Raw genomic sequence first — 14,261 nt, forward strand, 5'->3', positions numbered from 1 at the left:
AAGTATATAAAACTTGTTTCAAGGTATTAAATGTTCAATACACTTAGGTGTGTATGATAATTCTAAGACCATTGTAGCCATGCATCAGCAAAGAAAGAATATAAAATAAAAAACATTTTACAGCACTTGTTTACAATGATTGCATTACTGCACAAAATTTGAAAAGTAGTCAGATTGCATGCACTATTCATATTATGTGGTTAATAACATAAACACATCAGTCATTTTTGTTAAGAAATTCAACAATGGAGTGGAAGGAGTTGGCCACCAATAAATTCTTTATACTCTTCTGAAACTGAAATTTATTATTCGTTAAACTTTCTACGACTGCTGGCATGTTAATGCAAATGTATACTTCTGAATAGTGGACACCTTTCTGAACCAAAGTTAATGACATTCAATCTCTGAGAAAGCTGTTGTTATTTCTAATACTGATTCCATAAACTGAGCTATTTGTTTGGAAAAAAATACATGTTTTTAATGACAAATTCCATGAAGGAACAAATATATTGGAGAGCAGTAGTTAGTATCCCCAGTTCTTTAAACAGCCCTCTGCAGGACGTTCCTGAGTTCATGCCTCAAATAATTCACATTGCACGTTTTGAGGCTTGTAAAATCTTTGCTTGGCTTGATGAGTAACCCCATAAAATATTCCTGTATGACATTATGGAATGAAAGTAAGAATAGTTCACTAGATTTTTTTGTTTTTATGTCACCCATATCTGACAACATTTCCATTGAAAATAGAGATTAGTTTACGCACATCAGCAGTACTGTGGTATGCTCCTCCTATTTAAATTTATTATCAAGGTGTAATGCAAAAATTTAACACTGTCAATGTCTTATACCTGCTTGTCATCATATTTTAGATGTGGGAAACCCTTTACAAGTTCAGAACTTCAAATTCTATGTTTTTCCCAGGTTTAGTGGCAGAGAACTGGCTAGGAAACTTTTATTACTACCCGCAAAAATTTCATTAGCAAACCTTTCTAAGCCTGTAATTGATTTACTAACTACTGCAATATTTGTATCATCTGAAAACAAAAAAAAGTTGGCATCGTAATGTTACTGATGGAAGGTCATTGATATACACACGAAAAAGTAAGGGTCCTAAGACTATTGTGTGTGTTTAGGATTCCAGTCTAGAGACCATACAATGCAGCAGAAGTAGCTGGTACAGAAGGCCCACTTGATCTGACTACACACAACAGAAAAAAGGCTACAAAGACAGTGCCTACAATAGATCAGCCACAATACCCATCAAAGTAAGTCCTTTCCATTTATGTGTGTAAATCAGTAAGCATTCTTAGTAGCTGTTCAATTATTTTGAGTGTTGATAGAACGTATATGGGTAAGAAAATTGACAACCACAATTTGTATGGAACTGGACACTGCACTAATTGCAGTAATTTCAAGAATTTGTGGAAAATATGAATCTAATTTTCTTGAAGAATATTTCAGCCTAAACTTGCTGAATATACGCACACAATATTCTAGTAGGGCTTGTATTATTTTACCCCTGCATCTAAGTTCGTGATCTGATGCAAGTAAGTTTTATGTCCTACAACTTCAGTAAATGTTTAACAATGGAATTACTAGAGGTAAAATCTTATCTTAACCTTTGACACTTATAAATTGACATACCAGTAACCATTAACTTCCATAACCAGATCATCTTAACCCACATTTGTAGCAAAATAACCAAAATGTTACCCAATGACAATTGTATTAGCCTCTCACCTCCACACTGTGAAGGTGGGACAGGAAGTTCTTTCATAACTTTCAATGGGACTGCATTGCCTGTTATAATAAGTTGTTATTCACTACATAGCAACAGTAGTGCATGGAGCAGTCCCATTTTCATTTTGTCAGAGGAATACAATGTTGAGAATGGTGTTTCTCATCAGAAGTTGTGAAATAATTGCCTGTCCTACCCTTGCAGCATGGAGGTGGGTGACTAATTCAAGTGTTATTGGATGACATTTTGAAACATAAGACTTTTTACCCATTTTGAATTTTTTTATTTTAGTGTCATCTGTTGTGAAATGAAAAAAAAAGCTTTGACCAAACTTATCTATTATTTTCTGTAGAATCCGAAACAGTAACAGCAAATTGGGGTTCCTATTTAAGGTTTCAGAGTTGCCTCCCATCCCCATATATGGAGCAGGCTGGGTGATCAAGCTTGGTGTCCTTGGATGTGCCTTCTAAGATGAACAAATTTTAACTATGAATTGTTTGGATCCAGTGTGTAGTTTTTAAGATATTTCAATGCCTTCAGTTAAATTGAACACCCTGTATATGGCTTGTTATATATTCTATAGACTGCCAAAATTTCATCAGTTTCCGACATTATATTTGTGCTTTCATTATTATTTTTCATTATTTTACACCAGCTACTTTAAAGTATTTCACAAACTGTAGCAGAAGTCCTTTACTCAGATGTGGTTCAAAACGTGGAAATAACATATTTCTATTGACCTAACCATCACAGATCCTCCACCATGCTTCAGAACAAGAAGAACACAGTTTATTGTGGGTACTTGCTGGTGTTCTTTGTGTGCAAACAGTTACTAATGTTGGGAAGTGAGTCAAGTGACAGAGTCATTGAATAACATTACATGCTCCCATATGACATCCCCTGACTGCGTATCTGGCAGGAACACCACACTAATCCTGCAGGTATTTCCTATTGTAAATCCATTTCGCAGAACCTGCTATGTAGGTAAACTTTAATCTCAGTACTCTCTTGTATTTTACTTTTTATCTTGTTATAGATAAAAGTACTAATTTATGGCCTGTTTGTATTATGGTGCTCAGATTTCTTTCCAGTATTGTGCTTAGCAGATAAAGATTTGTCATTCGTTTGAGATATGTCTTCATACCAGATACAGATAAAATTACATGGATCTAATAGATTAGAGCTCAAAGTCATGAAAACGTCAGCTGAGCAGACATCAACAATGTGTCCTTCACAGAGATCTGTAATGTTCCACATGAAGTAGATACAGGTTGCAACTTCAAATTATCTGGTACAATTACTAGCCCATTTACAATTGACCTTTCAAACAGTATTACCTTACTGACAAATTTTGTACATTTTAAAATATTTTGTCATGCCTCCTTGTTTTACTGCTTCTAAAAGGGTTACTGGATTGATTGACTGTGCTCTTTCTAAATGAGACTTGCAATCAGGATATCAGCCATATACATTGCTTGTTTGGACAGTAAATCATCTTTTAGTACCTGACACCATCCGCTTATGAAGACACAAATGCTGCAATAAAAACGAAAAGGCACAATCTGCAAACTGGTAAAATGTCTCTTGTATATGAAAGCCATGTCCTTATGAGATTGATGTGTGCGCAGATTGTACACGCCCTTCAATAGTGAGAGAAGCCCGTCAGTGTGGAGCATATTTTTATTAGTCAACATTAAACCATAGAGGTTCTCTCATTCTGTGTCAGTTCTTTTATTTAATGCAAGATAAAAGATTTCCTCTCTTCCCTTACATAATTTCACTTCATCCAGATATATGGACTATAGCTCCGCAGATGACCATGGGCCAACTTTCAATGTAACACTTATACTGGACTTGCATTCATTTCTCTTGACACATTTCATTACATTACAGAAGTCACCTTGCTAGGCTATCTTCTGCCCACAGAATGAGATAAGCCTGTACTAAGGACAATGAACTGACTCCAATATTAAAATGTTCACAAAGCCACAATAGTTCCCTTTATTTTTTGTGCATATGATAGGTGTGGCCCATTTGCTCACATTTACAGATTTGACAACACAGAGATTCTAGAGTTACTCTGACTTCATCTTTACTACTGCTTGAAGGGGAGTTGGTACAAAGGCTGCTCCCAAAAACTGAGTGGTTGCTGTTGGTTTCAAGGTAAAATGGGCTTTTAATTCGTTGGGGCATCCAAGGTTGATCTGAAATGGTTCATTAAGTTCATCAGAGAGTTGTTCTAAACTGAGGAAACGAATATCTTAAACCAAAGTGAACCTGAAAGTACTGGATACTTCGTATCCTTACTTTTGACTGGCTTCTGTTCTGAATGTAAGCTTCACTGATATTCTTTTCTCGTTATATGAAGTTATACAGTTGTCAGCTAGTGACAGCAGTGGTAGACCTGTTCTCTAGTACATTACCATGTTTGATAATGTTACTGTTGTACTTGTGTTCTGGAAACAATAATGACTGTTTACTGATGTAACTGACATTTTATATGGTGTATAACATTCTGCTACAAAATTTTATACATTGCTGAAAAATTTCAAATTTTTTATTTTGGCTTCTAATTAACGTCTGAAGCATATTGGAAAACACTGGATCTGTTTGTAGAAGAAATCTACTGAACTAAATTTTCTCCATTGTTGTAGTGGTGATTATTTATGATCTTCCTTCACTGCTTTGAATTCCTAATGGAGTCATCATGCATGAAGGAACATAAATGTATCACTCTAATAACCACTGTTCAGAGTGGTTCATTAACTGTTTAAAAGGCTTGCTGCTCAGGTACCAAGTCCATGCTCAACTCTTTAGTTGGTGTGGCACATGCCTGGGGCATGCTTGCTGCAGCTGTGAATCTCAGCTCTTTTCTGATGTGCCAGTTATCTGCAGTACATTTATGCATTCGGCACATCAACACTATTTCTGATTTTGGTTATTGGTAATACTTGATGTAGTGAAGGGACCTATAATTTTAAGGAATTGTGTCGTACCTCTTCCATCTGGCTCTTACTGCATGAGTCTATTATGATTAAAATTTCCCATATATGGTGTCTGAGGTTATTGGCATCCAAAGGATATTTATGTTCTAATGTCTGTTAATCTGTTGGTAATGATAGTATGCTGCTAGTGACACACACATTTATACAAATAAGTGTTTTTGGGTCTGCTGCAGTGGCTAGCATATGTAGTCTTGTTCAGTTTACAACAAAAAGTAGCCCTTAGGACTGACAGTGTCTCGTACCTTAAAAACTGGAAAATTCTGTAGCAGTCATTTACATATTAAGACTCTTAGCCATATATGGCTTTTTCAAATGGTAGTAAAAGTGGTAACTGTGCAGTAGTTGATACCGATGCTAAAGGAGATTTCTGCATTTGTAAGATGTAGCTGCAGAATTTCTACTCGTGCATCAACTACACTGTCCAGTCACACTAATGTGGCCACCTGTCAAAGCCTAAATAACCACCTTTTCCAAACTGGCCATCTGGGAAACATGCTGTAAGAGAGTCAATGAGGTTCTGGAAGGTACTGATAAGGATGTGGAGTCATGCCAACTCCAGCACAGTGGTAGGCTGTACTAAGTTTCTTGGTTGAGGATCCACAGTGCAAACAGCCTGATCGATGTGGTCCTATGAATTCGCATTTGGGTTTAAATCTAGTGTGCTCATCAAATGAAGCACATCTGCTTAATAGCTTGTTTTTTCGATCTCTGGAATGAAATACATCACTGATTCTGTGTATCAGGCATCTGACAGTTTGTTGGTAGGTTTGCGGGGGTATATGGAATTAGATGTCTGTTTACAGGTCACGTTATTCACGTTAATTAAGGGTCATTGATTTGCATATGTGGTGATGGCAGCTGATAGCAGGACAGATGGGTTCAATAGGATTTAAATTATGCATAATTGGTTGATGAGAGATCAACAGTTGTTCACTTTAAAGCTCCTAAAGCCACTGTAGCATGGTTCTGGCTCTGAGAAATGGACAATTATACTGCTGAAAGATGACATCATCATCAGGAAAGACTTCAAGCAAGAAGGGATGTAGGTGATTCACAGCTGTCACCATATCTTTGATTACTGCTGCAGGTCCCATGCAAGCTCAGGATAATGTCTCTCAAAGCATAACACTGCTTCCATCAGTCTGCATCCATGGCTTGCTGCATGTTTTGAACCACCTTTCACCTTGATGATGGCATATGTGGAGATGACGAGCAACCTAGTGTAGCAAAAGTGTCATTCACCTGATGAGCCAACACATTCCCACTGGTCAACAGTTCAATCCTGATGGTCTCATGGCCACTGCAATCATAATTGATGATGTTGACTCAACATGCAAACACGTAGGGACAGTCTGTTGCAGAGCTCCATATTTAACAATGTATGGTGAATAGTGTGCTCTGAAGCACTTGCATCCACACCGGCATTGGTTCTATTCTGTGAAGGAGTCGTGGACATCCAGCCATTTAGTGCTTAGTGATAGTTTCACTGTCCTACCTCTTTCCATAGATGCTCATGGCAGTAGCACATGAACATTTGACCAGCTTTGCTGTTTTCAAGATACTTACTCACAGTATCTGCATAATAATAATAGTAATAATAATAATAATAATAATAATAATATGTCGTTTGTCAAAATCAGTTATGTGAATGGGTTTCCCCATTTGCAACCCATATCTTCACTAGAGTGATTACCCATGCATGTCTTCTCCACTTACATACTTTTGTTACGGCATCACAGGCCTGCAACACCATAAGGCAACATCCAGTGCCATGGTGGGCAGTGGTCATAATGTTTTGGCTGCTCAGTGTACACTGCAAGCTGTGTAACACATTGCATTATCCTGCTGATAGATGCCATCATTCTAAGGAGAAAAAACGGTATGTAGGGGTGGGTACATGCATTTATTGTGCCTTCCATAATGATGAGATCCGCAGGGAATGCCACAGAAACATTCTCCAGACCACAACACTCCCTCCTCCAGCTTCTACTCATCCTGTGATTGTTGCAGGGAGTTTGCTTTCAGATGTTTCATACTGTACATGTCAATGACGATCTCTCTGATTGAGCACAAAATGTAGTTCTTCTGAAATGGCCATTTGTCACCACTTAGTGGACATTCAGTTGCGGTACTGGTGTGTAAATTCTAGCTTTCTTTTTTGATAGACAGCAGTCAGAATGGGTGCATGAACCAGGTGCCTTTTTCAGAGGCCCATATGCAGAAATGTTCAATGAACAGTCTTTGAAGAGCAGCTGGTGGTAGCCTCTTGGTTCATCTGGGTAGTTTTCTGCTTGACAGTTACATGTCTGTTTACCCATACACATCTCTGCAGCCATCATTGACCTCTATTGTCTGTGGCCCATATGTACCACAGCTGCCATGGCACCAATTTTGTTCACAACCATTTTGCCATGCCAGTGTACTTTAATGTCAGCAGCATGCAAACAGTTTACAAACTTTGCCATTTTGGAAATGCTTCTGCTATTGGGCTGTAAACCAATGCCCATGCCCTTTTGGGTGTCAGATAAATTGTTATGTTTCCACATTATAGCAATGAGTTCACGTTTTAATACATCCCCCACCATGCTTTATATGTCATCCACTGTTTTTGCTTCCACCTTCCATCTGTAAGTGGTTATTGCACACTAATGTCAAACATAGGTTGCAGTCACATTAATGTGAATGAGCCGTGTATTTGTTCTGTTCTTCCTGTCCTTGCTATAGCTCTTGTAGCTGCCTTAATAGCTGTCCCTGCAATGACTTTTGTCTTTGTCATGTATTTAAAATATCAGCATTTGCACTATTATTTGTAAGTCCACATATAATGTCTGATGCACTTCATCACCAAACAGTTATTCACACTGACTCATGATTCTTTTGAAGCATACGAAAGCCATTGCAGGCTTGAACATCACAATAACTTTTAACGTGTTGGTTCAGTTACCAAGCCAAAGTAGGAGTCTGTAAACCAGAACACAGCAAGTTGTCAGTAGCATAGTCACAGTCAGTCCAAATAACATCCTCAAATGTAGCCCAGGTAGCCCAGGGCCATCGTCCATAGAGTAGTCTGACAGGCAGCTTGAGTAAGCCATGTGATGAGTGTTGAACATCACATGAAGTGTGCAGTCTGTGATGGCCACTTTTAACAGTATCATGATGTCACACTGACACCAACTGTTGCTATGGCTTATGCTACCATGGCCATCAATGATCTGCCTTCTGGTGAGAGAGTACCCCTAGCTCTGGTGGGACATTGATATTGCTATTCAACACTCTTCTTGTACTGATCTGGCAATGGATTCAGAGGTGGTGAACATGGCCTATGCATGTTGGTCAGTGCTGACCTATAGCTGAAGATGCAGGCCTTGTCTGGTGTCTGTTGGTGACCCATTTTTGTATTATAGGGAGTTCAGAATTATGATTGTGTCATTACAACTGTTGATTATGATGAAAGAAGAGCTGACTCTGTCTTCAAGTGTATTGGTACCATCAATGGCCAATGATAACCACCCTGCTTTCACATACACATACAGATACACGTGCTCATGTGGTAATATGTTAGTGACAGTGGACAATGGGCTTGCTGGGTTGGATATGGCAATTTGAACAAAATAAAAATCTAAACATGTGCAAGTGTTCTACAGGCAAGTCGCAATTAATGGAGATGGAACAATATGTTGCAAACAAGATTGTTAGGTCTTCTTCGGCCACTGTTAATAGTATTATTTTTCTTCTTTGGATAATTTGTCCCATTTTGGAATTAGACAGTGCATGGAACAGAATAGTAATAAGGAGCTGACTATAGCTGTGATTGCATTTACAGGAACTCCAAAAGTCTGAGGAAGGCAATTGTGGACAGTTAACAGAAACCATCATTTGGTGTGTTCTTCATGGAAAATACTTTTCCCATACCCAAGATTGTTACATGCCTAGTGATGGCAGTGATCTGAACCACATACAGAAAATCTGAGATGGCTTCCACTACCAGTAACCATATAGCTCTTTTCAATAAGTGTGCATCTGCTTCCAAGGGTCTCACACCTGAGCCAGGGGGAAATATGTTGCACAGGGCAGCCAGAGTCTGAGCACATGCAAAGTAGGCTTGCACCAGGTTTTGAGTTTCCGTGTCAATGCCTGTCCAACAAACATAATGTTATGCTGTCTTGTGTATAATTCGCCAATGTGACCTTCACGGTAATTGGAGTAGTAATGGCTCGGAAGTAGGCAAGACAATAATCCTACAGTCATCATTCTCCATTACCAACATTATGAAACTGGTTGAATTGACCATATGTTGTAGTGGGAAGTATGTTATAAAACATTGCCGTAATCGTTTTGGCAGATGAAGTGGCAACTTGTACTCAACTGATGATGCAACTCTACAGAGTAGTGTGGTTCCCTCTGTACATGGATCTATGTTGTGTGTAGTAACAGGGAATTATACTAGAATAATTTGCACATTGTTATTTATTTGTAAGTTCATTGCCTTGTACTTATCAAGCTTGGTCCATGAAGGTTCATGGGAGAGAATTTGCATTGGCTGGGTCTATGATGAGTGTCAGTCGGTTCAGTGCTTGGGAATAAGAGCCACTACCACAATCATTGTATTTTCTTTTGTGAGAACTTAGACTGGAAGCTTATAAGGAATATGAGTGGCTTATAATCTGGAATTCAGCAAAACTGTGTTCCTCACAGATATATGTGAAACATCATAACCCATACATTATCACTAACACTTTCCCTCTATTTTTGAGTAATTAATTTGTGCTGCCAGTAAGACACTTAAGGTAAAAGTGATTGGCTGGTATGTGCTGTAAGAAATCAAATTGTACTTCTTGTGTTCTTCTGCTCTGCTGTCCCTTCAGTGGTAGTATCATGTCTCAGCAAATGGCCAATGCATATTTCCCTTCTGTGTTGGTTAAGCTTTAAATGACATAACTTCCCTGCCTCAGCTCTCTGGCACACCTCTTCTTTCGATACCTTATTTACCTAGGCAATCTTAAATATTATGCATTAGCAGTACATCGGGAAACCTACTATTTTCTGTTAGTCTTATTACTTATTTAAATAATAATGTTGACAGTAGTTGTACAGCACACACTCATGGGCAAATTGTCTCATGAAAATTAATGCTTATAAGTTCCCAAAGTGCAGAATAAATGGAGTGATAACATCAAAAAAGGCAGAATCGGCCTCTCCAACTGCCACACTCAGTTACTGTGGCAAAATGCCTGTCTGGTCATTAACTGAATATACTGACCTACAAATTGCAGAAGGGTAAGTTGCTTTATATATGTGTACAAAACCACATAGTGAACTTAACATTAATTTTTTGAACTTTCTAGAATGATTTTTCACTCTGCAATAGAGTGTGTGCTGATATGAAACTTCATGCAAGACTGAAACTGTTTGTCAGACCAAGACTCGAGCTTGGGAAATTTGCCTTTTCCAGACAAGTGCTCTGCCAACTAAGGTACACAAGCTGACTCATGATTTGTCATCTCAAGTTTACTTCCACCATTGCTTCATCTCCTACCTTCCAAACTTTCATTGCCTTCTACTGCAAAACTTGCAGGACTAGCGGGCTTGGAACAAGGATATTGTGGAGAATGCCTTAGCCACAGTTTGTGTGTGTTTCAAGAAGTGTGGAATGTAGGTGGTGAGGTCCTGGCAGAAGTAAAAATGTGATGATGGATCATGAGTCATGCTTGGGATCCTCAGTCAGTAGAGCACATGTCTGTGAAATGTGAAGGTTCTGTGTTTGAGTCTCACTCCAGCACACAGTCTTAATCTGTCAGGAAGTTTCATATCAGCACACACTCTACTGCAGAGTGAAAAATCATTCTGGGAATGTCTTCCAGGCTGTGGCTAAGCCATGTGTCCACAATATCCTTTCTTCCAGGAGTGCTAGTTCTGCCAGTTTCACAGGAGAACTTCTGTGATGTTTGGAAGGTAGGAGGTGAGGAAGTGGCTGAATTAAAACTGTGATGAAGGGTTGTGAGTCATGCTTGGGTGGCTCAGTTGGTGGAGCTCTTGCCTGGGAAATGCAGAGGTCCCATGGTTGAGTCTCAATCCACCATATAGTTTTATTCAGATAGGAAGTTTCATTTTTGAACTTTATATGTACATTTTGATAACTTTGATAAGAAGTAAACATACCTAGTGTATGTTTGGTTGTGTATTAGCTTTGAACTATTTCTGTGAAGTAATTTCAGTAGATTAGATATCTAGTGGTATCTATAATGTGTAAATGATAGAATAATTTGGAAAGACTTATTAACTTAAACAGAGGTATGAATGGAACAGAAAATAGAGGGTCAATAGTTTTGAATGTACATGGCTCTAAGTGTGTATACATAGCTATAAAATATGCTTAATTGTGATGTGGAAATAAATTGACCTGTTATTTGTTGAAGAAAAAATCTGATTTATAGCATAATGTGAATCACAGAACCATAGAAAACATATCTAAAAAGCCAAATTATAATTTGAACCCTGCTGCTCATGAACACAGGTCCAAAACAAATAATAGTAGATACAGACAGAGAGATGGTGTGGCAAGACATCAGTTTAGTGGTGCTACATTGAACTGTAAATTGCTATTCATTTATTTCAGGCAATTGTGATTTCAGCCCAAGTGCAGGTTAAAATGCCACATAATGTCCAACCTGCCTAAATGATAAAGCAACTTATGAACCAGTGTAACAACTGATAGGTTAGCAGTGATTGTTGCTCTTTTTGCACTTACATTTATATCGATAAAACTTTTTTGAAGACTTCTATAAATTAATTTTAACATTTACTGTTTATTCAGAGAATGTCTAATAATTATGTTGACATGTGCACACTTTTGAGGTATTACCAAGTCTGTAAGTACAGTACCAGTAGACATGACATGTGGATGAAGTGCAATCTCTAAATGGTGGTTGGTTATTAAAAGAAATCACAGAAATTACTGATAAGTTACACTAGTCACTGTTAGCCCAAAAACTCAAGTTCCCATAACCAAATAATTATAGATGGTGACTCAGATATAATTCCTCTTTGGTGTGCTCAATGATGGCTTGCTACAAATGTGGAAAATTTTAAGTTAATTTAGATAAGTAGAAGAAACAATCCTTTATTGTTCTGATATGATATTACTAGTGAACTTTATGGCACAATCACATTGATTAACTATCTGAGGGTAACTCTGCTAAGTGGTATGATTTGGCACAACCATATAAGGTCAGTTGTAGGATAGATGAATGGTTGACTTCAGTTTATTGGAAGAATTCCAGGAAAGTATAGCTCATCTATAAAGGAGAAAACATGTAAAACACTTATGCAAACCATTCTTGAGTACTGCTAAAGCATTTGAGCTCCCCACTAGGTGAGATTAAAAGAAGATATTGTGCAGTTCAGAAACATAATGCTACATTTGTTACTGGTAGGTTTGGCCAGCACATGGGAATTACAGAAATTCCTTGTGAACTTGAATAGGAAGCTCTGGAGGGAAGACAATGTTGCTTTCATGAAAAATTATAAGAGAAAGTTTAGAGAAACACCATTTTTGACTGACTGCAGAATGATTCTATAGCTAACAATCCACATTCTGCATAAGGACCACATAGAGAATATAGGAGAAATTAGGGCTTGTACTGAGGCATATATAGTCTTTCCACCTGCTCCATTTGTGAGTGTAACGGTAAAGGAATGATTACCAGAGATCAGAGACAGAGTGAGTATGGGTCTAATCTTTGGGTTTCATGTTTCACAAATCAAGGCATAGCTGTTACATCAGTGTTAACAAGCTTCCTTCAATCATCCTATATGCTCCTGCAGTCACTCACTGATGACTCTTTCCTGTACACTACAGCATCATCAGTTAACAGCTACACATTGCTGCTCACCTTCTCTGTCAGATCATACTTGCCTGAGACACTCCAGATGATACCCCTGTCTCTGTTGAACACTCATGGTCGAAGACCATGTACCTTGTTGAATTACTTAAAAAGCCTTCAAGCCACTCACATACCTGAGAACTTATTCCATATGCTTGGACCTTTGTTAATAGTCAGCAGTGGAACACTGTATCAAATAATTTCCTGAAATCCAGGAATTTGGAGTCTGCTTACTGCTCTTCATCCACAGTTCACAGAATATCATTTGAGAAAAGGACAAGCTAAGTTTTGGAAGAGGGATACTTTCAAAATCCATGATGATTTATGGGTAGAGGTTTTTATCTCTCAGGAAATTTATTACATTCAAAATTAGAATATGCTCAAGAATTCTGCAGTAAACTGATGTTAAGGAATTGGTCTCTAATTTTGTGGGTTCACTATTATGTCCTCCTCATGTATGTGATCACCTTTACTTTTTTCCATTGCCTGAGACTTTGTGATAGATGAGAGGTTCATGATAAACACCAGCCAAGTAAGGAACCAATGCAGATGTGTACCCTCTTGTAAAACCAAAGTGGATTTAATATCACCCTATATCACTATGAGAGATGCAGTTCAGCAGCAACAGATAAAATTGGGTTCAGGATACATAGTCACAAGGTTTGTGCAGCCAAATGTTAGTCTTAGCCAAGTAACAGAAAATAAATGTGCACCTTAGGGAGTTTAGCAAGTGAATTCACAAACACGCAGAGTGAATTCTCTGGGGCCATTGGGGTCAGGTGAGACAAATGTATTTCAGTTAAATAAAAAATTCAGACTGTATTTAAGAAAATTAAATTTACAGACTTCCACTTCATGACATAAGAGTAGAGTGAGACAGGAAATTAGTGCGTTTCATGAGAATATTAGGGAGATAAGAAATAAAGTAAATTAGCTGTTAGTTTGTTTCAAAGATCTCAGCATTTGATAAGAAAGTGATATCATTTGTCTGTCTGAATACAATGTAACCACTGGGATACAAATATTTGTAGTAGACGGCTACATGTTAGCTGCCTATTCATGTAGACTGTTTATGGAGAAAGGTGGAGTTTCACAAAAATGCATGTAAATTCAAAAGTACAGAAGTAAGTGAAATTTCTGTAAACAGTGATTTAGCATCAAGTGCTTGTCAGTTAATATTGAACAATATAACAATTATTGTTACAGTAAACAGGTGACCACAGGATAACTTGTCCATTTTCATAAAAAAATATTATATCCTGGCGTGCTGTCTGTCAGACTCAAAGATGGGATTATTGATTTGTAGTGAGTTTAATGTAAATCTCTTAAAGGAATCTGACAGGTTAGATGTTATTAAACTTAGACAGTTTAGTGTCACTTCTAAGTTTACCTATTTGCACGGCTCATGATAATAGTACACTGACAGATAATGTATTCATACAATGAACTTAAGTTAAAGAAACACACATATTCCCTGTGGTAGATACATTACATAACTTAGCTACATTTAAAGTCCAGAAAAACTCAATGGAGGCAATAAAGATGATCAATGACAAACCAATGAAGATTTTAAGAAAAAACTTAAGAACATATTGGCTGGAGTGAAGCTTACAAAGAGCCTAATACCAACTTCAA

The sequence above is a fragment of the Schistocerca serialis genome, chromosome 3 (assembly GCF_023864345.2).
Source record: "Schistocerca serialis cubense isolate TAMUIC-IGC-003099 chromosome 3, iqSchSeri2.2, whole genome shotgun sequence".
In the NCBI taxonomy this organism is placed as follows: Eukaryota; Metazoa; Arthropoda; class Insecta; order Orthoptera; family Acrididae; genus Schistocerca; species Schistocerca serialis.